Genomic DNA, 7,500 nt, shown 5'->3' with positions numbered 1-7,500 from the left:
AAAAGCGCGTACAGTACTTTTGTGTTTACGAATCAAAGTTTTAACACAAGAAAGTCGAAGTATATATTTTACTCGATACAAACTCTTTTTTATTGAAGATCCACTATAATAATGAGAAAGATTTCTGCATATACACACAAATCGGTCGATAATATCAGAATCCGATGAATCAGTCCGGACCGGTTTACTAATGGGATGTCCTACTGCCTTACAAAATTTCGTTTTTGACAATGATCCAATCAAAGGAATAATTGGAACTATTGTATCGAGTTTCTTCATAGTATTATCTTTATCTATTAGAAATGAATTTTCTAGCATTTGACTTCGTACGACCGAAGGATTTAATTTTACATTTGAAAGATAGCCCAAAAGGTTGAGAGAATGCTTGGATAATGAATTTATATAGATCTTTTCTGGTTGAAACCACACATAAAAATGACATTGACATAAATTGACAAGGTAATATTTCCATTTTTTCATCAGAAGAGGCCCATCTTTTGAAGCCAGAATGGATTTTCCTTGATATCTAACATAATGCATGAAAGGATACTTGACCAACCATAGGATAGTCTGAAAATCATTAGCAAAGACTTCTGCAAAATGTTCTATTTTTCCATAGAAATAAATTCGTTCAAGAAGGACTCGAGAAAATGTTGATCGTAAATGAAAGGATTGGTTACGAAGAAAAAAGAGGATTGATTCGTATTCATATACATGAGAATTATATAGGAACAAGAAAAATCTTGGATTACTTTTTGTAAAAATAGAAATAGATCCCTTTTGAATAATAAGACTGTTCCTATTCCAATATTCATGAAGAAAGAGTCGTAATAAATGCAAAGAAGAGGGATCTTTCATCCAATAGCGAAGGGTTTGGACTAATTTTTCTATATGGATGGGGTAAGGTATTAATACATCTGACACATAAATTAAATGTGGAAATTTGTCCTCTAAAAAAGGAAATATTGAATGAATTGATCGTAATTTATGAGATTTAACTATCTCCGACCTTTCTAAAGAAGATACTAACCGTAGAGAAAATGGAATTTCCACAATAACTGCAAAGCTCTCTGATATCATTTGATAATACAAATTCTTGTTGTACTTAAAAAATGAATTTTGGTTAGAATCATTAGCAGAAAAAAGAAAAAAAAAAAACCAAACGATTCTGTTGATACATTCGAGTAATTAAACGTTTTACAATTAAGAAACTAGATTTATTGTCATAACCTACATTTTCCAACAAAATCGATCTATTTAAACTATGATCATGAGCAAATATATAAATATACTCCCGAAAGATAAATGGGTATAGGAGGTCATTTTTTCGAGATCCATCTAGTTCTAAATATCTTTGATATTTCCACATGTATTAGATTTGATTGAAGCAAGGATAGAGGATTTTTATTGAGTTGGTTATAAAATGATACATAGTGAATGATACATAGTGCGATACAGTAAAAACAAATGTAGTATAATAAGCAAAGAGTAGATACCTCGGAAATAGATAAACTCATTATCATTAACGGGCTCCCCACCCTCTTCTTTTTTCCATCTAATTTGTTTATGTGCATTATAGGATAGGATAAAAAGATGATTAGAAATCCTTTATTTTTTCAAGTCAATCGCTCTTTTGATTTTGGAAAAAATCTCTTTATCAATATACTCTTTCTTCTACACATTCGTCTCCCCTTCATAGTGGAGAATAGCTAATAGTTAGGACTCATTAAAAGAAAATAGAAAATCTGCTTATAGAGAAACCTTTCCCGCATTAGGTACTAATTTATTTTTAACGTCTAATTAGATCGGATAATCGTTCAAATTAAGAACGTAAGCTCGTTGCTTTTTTGTTTCCCTATAATTGGAATCGTAGGACTCTATCCATTTATTAACTCGACCGAACTTTGAATTCATTTTTTTATGTTCCGCATCAAATCAAGAATTCAAATAAGGTTGGACCGATCCGGCAAAAATGAAATATTCGCAGAATTCTCCATTGATACGACATGCTGTTTTTTCCATTCATTCCTTTCAGGATCAGTCGTGGTCTTACAAACTATACCGACGGTATGGACGAATCCCTTTCTTCATACAAACGTGTAAAAGAAGTTAGCCGCACTTAAAAGCCGAGTACTCTACCGTTGAGTTAGCAACCCCCCCAAAAAAAAAATTATTATTATTATTATTATTATTATTATTAAAAATATATATATATATATTTTATACGTATATATATACATTTTCTATTTTATTTTTATATTTATAAAATTATAAAATTTTTATATAAAATGTATAATATAATAAAATAATAAAATGTATAATATAATAAAATAGAAAAAGAAATAAAAAGAATTTTTTTTTTTTTATTTTTTTAGAATTTTAAATTTCTATTAGAATTTAGAATTCTATTAGAATTTAGAACATTTTTTTTTCAATCAAACAAAACTTTTGTATCACAAAAAATCCAAGAAACCCATTACTTGAATAAAGAAAAAAACCAAATCTATGGAACAGAAATCTATGGAAAGAGAAATTTATGGAACAGGGATAAATAGATCCACAGATAAGATCCAATTATCTCAGATCGGATTATATTTATTTGATACACTGTTGTCAATATGAGTGTGAATATACTGAAAAAAAAATCGATTTTTTCGTTATGTTAGCAGTCTATAGGTATGAATAGAGTATGAATAAAAGAAGAAAAGGGGGGGATAGTAGAGAAAAGGTTATACAAAGCTATATATGTATACGAATTACCCGCACCCTTTATTTCATTATTCATTATTTATTTCATTATTCATTAAGTAAATTGTGTTTGATTAAGGCGAAGTTCCGTAAAAACCCCTGCCTTCCTTTAAGATAAAGAAATAAGTTTTTTTTGAATCTTCAAGTGACTCCATAGAATGGATTCGCCTATCTCATATTTCTTAGAGTTCCAAGGACTCATAAAAAACCATTCAAAATATTGAATTTATATTTCATTTTGAAATTGCCTATCTCGATATCATTATTTGAATAAAGTTTTATTTTACAGTAAGAAACACATTTATTTTATCATCATAAGAGAAAAAACCCCCCATATTGATTAAACCATCAACGATTTAAAACAAATAAATGGGTTATCCCATTTTTTTTTAGTGTAGTGGTGGATAAAAAGACTAATGTAAGGAAAATTGGAAGTTATTATTCTTTCCTACTGAATGCTAAAATCAGAATCGAAATACTAGAAAGTCATCTTATTTATCAGATAGACTAAAGAATTGTCACTGAAACTAATTATGGATATTCTATGTTAAATATTTAAATTAAGTAAATTAAGTAAATATTAAAATTAAGTAATAAAATTAAGTAATATAATAAGTAAAGAATCACCATTTTTTTTTTACATTACAAAAAAGGAAACAAAAGTGTTAATAAGCTAAGAATACATACATATAAGCATTTCCTCATTTTATGAGTAGTTTATTTGACTTGACTTGAGTCTTTCTAAAATTTTTCCTAAAGTTAAAGTAAAGTGAATAAGATATATGAATCAACTCTGTCTTAATTGTTAGATAGATTTAGAATTATTCATTTTAGAATTCGAATTTTTTATTAAAGCTAAAGACAAAATATCTTAAAACGAAGTTAGTAAAAAAAAAAATACATATGTTTCGTATGTCTTTTCTTTATTTGTTAATAAAGATTTTAACAGGCACAGACATTGAAATTGATATCTTCCATTAAAAATTAACTCCTATCTACTCCCCCAATTGTATGAGAAGTGATGAATGATAAATCAAATAAGGAAGAATCCTTTTTTTATATAGAATATCTGGGACGGAAGGATTCGAACCTCCGAATAGCGGGACCAAAACCCGATGCCTTACCGCTTGGCCACGCCCCATTTATATTTCTATTCAACACTAATAAAAACTAATATTGGTATTGGTTCTTCGTCAATTCCCACCAAATATCTAGGAAATATATTAGCTTATTATCCGGATTTTGGTATGTGTAGATATAGAATTAAACTGAATTTATTGATCATAATATATAATTCAATTAAGATATTGTATAAAAACAGGATTTCCTCTATTCTTTTTTGATTTGAGAATTGAGGGATTTTTGATTGGGTGAGTTTAATAAAGAAGGATTTTTTATCTACCTGACTTTATTTTCTATCCATTTTTATATGAATAACATATTAATAACTCAGTCAAAATAAAAATACAATTATCTTCAAGAACAAAATGTTTGTTATGCTTAATATTTTTAGTTTAATTTGCATCTGTCTTAATTCTGCCCTTTATTCAAGCAATTTTTTCTTCACAAAATTGCCCGAGGCCTATGCCTTTTTGAATCCAATCGTAGATTTTATGCCAGTAATCCCTGTACTCTTTTTTCTATTAGCCTTTGTTTGGCAAGCTGCTGTAAGTTTTCGATGAGATCTTTAATACTGTCCTAAAATAATTCATGATTTATTCGACAAAAAAATTATAGCAATTGATAAGATCAGATAAGTCTTAGAGTATAAACTCTTAATCTTAATTCAAACATTGAAATTGTTGTATAAACGCGACAATTCTGGATAACCCAATTTTTTTTTTCTCATTCTGCACTTTTTTTCAATTTCAGATCCTATTAGAGTCCTAATTGTAGTTATGAAAAAAATATCTAATTTTCGGTATGTCTAATTTTCGGTATGAAAAAAAATTTTAGCAATAAAAGACTCGACTCTTATTACAAATGAATTTCGAAAAATTTCTAGAAATCACTGCATTTCTTGGTGTTAAAATAGAATATGTGGTATAAAAACAGAGAATCTATTTTTTTTCCAAACCAAAAAAGATCTTGGAGATTTTATAATGCTTACTCTCAAACTCTTTGTTTACACAGTAGTGATATTCTTTGTTTCTCTCTTCATCTTTGGATTTTTATCTAATGATCCAGGACGAAATCCTGGACGTGAAGAATAAAATTTGCTAAATTTGAACGAAAAGATACAAAAAATTCCAAGTCATCGCCGAGACCGGAAAGAGAGGGATTCGAACCCTCGGTACGAATAACTCGTACAACGGATTAGCAATCCGACGCTTTAGTCCACTCAGCCATCTCTCCCGATTTTTAAAGGATAATTACTATGTTATATTACAGAACAAGTAACACTTGAAAATGGAAAAAAGGATTTTTTATTACTTTTCTCTTTATTACTTTCATAATTACTTTTTTTCATAATTACTTTTCTATTCTTTTATATATCTATATATGTCTATTTAATTTAATATATGCTATTTAATATAATTAGTTAATATAATATTATAATTAGTTAATATAATATTTGTTAATATAATATTGAATTAGTTAATCTAATAATAATATTTTATTGAATGTATTGAATATTAATATTTTGAAAATAGATTCTAAATCTAGATATTAAATATGTAAATATTAAATATTTAATAAATACTAAAATACTAAGATATTCAATATTAAATATAGAGATAATTTTCTATTTTATTCAATTTTCTATTTTATTCTTTTATTCTAATTTTTTCATTTTTTTAGTTTAGAATTTTTTTTAGAATTGAATTTCTTTTAGAATTCAATTTCTTATTATTTTCTTATTATTTATATTCTTATTTATATTATTTTTATATTCTTATTTATATTATTTTATATTCTTATTCATATTATTTATATATTTTTATTATTTATATATTTTTCTATTTATATATTTTTCTATATATAGAGATAATTTTATTTCTTATAGGAAATTTCTTATAGGAATATATTCTTATAGAATTCTTATATATATTATTTTTATATTAATATATTAATTATTATTTATATATATATTATTTTTATATATATTATATATTATTTATATATATTCTATTTATTTATATATATTCTATATTATTATATATTATTTATATATTATTTATTCTTTTTTCTTTCTCTCTCTCTCTCTTCTCTTTCTCTCTCTTCTCTCTCTCTTCTTTCTCTCTCTATCTCCTCTCCTCTTCTCTCTGCTCCTCTCCTCTTACTCTCTGCGTCTCTCCTTTCTCTTCGTCTCTCGTTTCTCTTCGTCTCTCCTCGTCCTCTCTTTCCTCTCTCTCCCTCGTCTCTCCTTTCCTCACTCCTCCTCTTCTCCCTCCTCCTCCTCTTCTCCTCTCCTCCTCCTCCTCTTCTCTTCCCTTCTCCTCTCCTCCTTGTCCTCTCCTCTCACTTGTCCTCTCCTCTCCTTTCTCCTCTCCTCCTCCTCCTCTTATCTTCCCTTCTCCTTCTCCTCTACTCCTTGTCCTCTCTCTCCTTTCTCCTCTCCTCTCCTTTCTCCTCTCCATCCTCTCATCTTATATTCCCTTATAATTCATAATATACTACTTGTACTACTAATATAATACAACTTCACTTATAATACAACTATAATACAACTAACTATAATAGAATACAACTATAAAATAAAACAACTATAAAAAAAAAAGAAACTAAATATTAAAGAAAATATATAAAAAAAAAAATGCTCAATTGTCTTACTCGACAAAAGATTCATTTATATACAATAATCACATCGTAGCGGATATAGTTTAGTGGTAAAAGTGTGATTCGGTTTATTAATTATTAATTCTAATAGTCTAATAGTTAAGGGATCCCTCGGTTCATATTCCGATGAAAAACTTTATTTCTTAAAAAGATTTAATCCTTTACCTCTCAATGAAAAATTCGAGGAAGAATATACATTCTCGTGATTTGTATCCAAGAGTCAATTAGAAATTGAGAAATTGGATTATGAAATTACGAAACATAATTTTTTTATTTGATCAATACTTTAAAATGAATGAGTATGAGTAAAGGATCTATGGAAAAAGACAGAAAAGTGTATTTCTAATCGCAACTAAATCTTCAATTTTTTCTTTGTTTTGTTTTGTATAGTCGAGATTGAAGCAAAATAAGTATTTAAAGGATGTCTTTAGTTTACTATAAGACATCGACTTCTTTTTTTAGCTCGGTGGAAACAAAATGCTTTTCCTAAGGATTTTTTCAAATAGAAATAGAGAACGAAGTAACTAGAAAGATTATTAAAATCCCACTCATCTAGAGGGATCATCTAGAAAGCGCCTTGTTTTGAATACATTAAGACAGAAAAGCTGACATAGATGTTATGGGTCAATTTTTTTTTTCGCTCGCCCCTTATAGCTGGATAGCTGGAAATTTTCCAGATTCCATAAAGGAGCCGAATGAAACCAAAGTTTCATGTTCGGTTTTGAATTAGAGACGTTAAATTAAAGATGATGAATCAACGTCGACTATAACCCCTAGCCTTCCAAGCTAGCGATGCGGGTTCGATTCCCGCTATCCGCTTATATCCCTATACTCTCTAAAAAATAGAGATACTATATATTCTAAATTTATATATAAAAATTTATTTATATAATAATATTTAAATATATAATAATATTTAAATATATATTAAATATATAATAATATATTCTAAATATATATTAAATATATATA

At 27.5% G+C, this 7,500-nt stretch overlaps 1 non-coding gene across 1 annotated transcript; it reads right to left on the bottom strand.

The window, feature by feature from the left end:
* Positions 1-5,015: 5,015 nt before the first annotated feature.
* Positions 5,016-5,103, bottom strand: TRNAS-GCU (transfer RNA serine (anticodon GCU)). The gene has a single exon. It is a non-coding gene; the product is annotated as a tRNA-Ser (tRNA).
* Between the last annotated feature and the right edge of the window lie 2,397 nt (positions 5,104-7,500).

The sequence above is a fragment of the Jatropha curcas genome, unplaced genomic scaffold (genome assembly GCF_041381405.1).
Source record: "Jatropha curcas cultivar XTBG-Jc1 unplaced genomic scaffold, XTBG_Jcur_1.0 HiC_scaffold_263_pilon, whole genome shotgun sequence".
NCBI classification, from domain to species: Eukaryota; Viridiplantae; Streptophyta; class Magnoliopsida; order Malpighiales; family Euphorbiaceae; genus Jatropha; species Jatropha curcas.
Note: the sequence above shows the minus strand (reverse complement) of the source record. Positions and strands in the feature narration are given on the sequence as shown.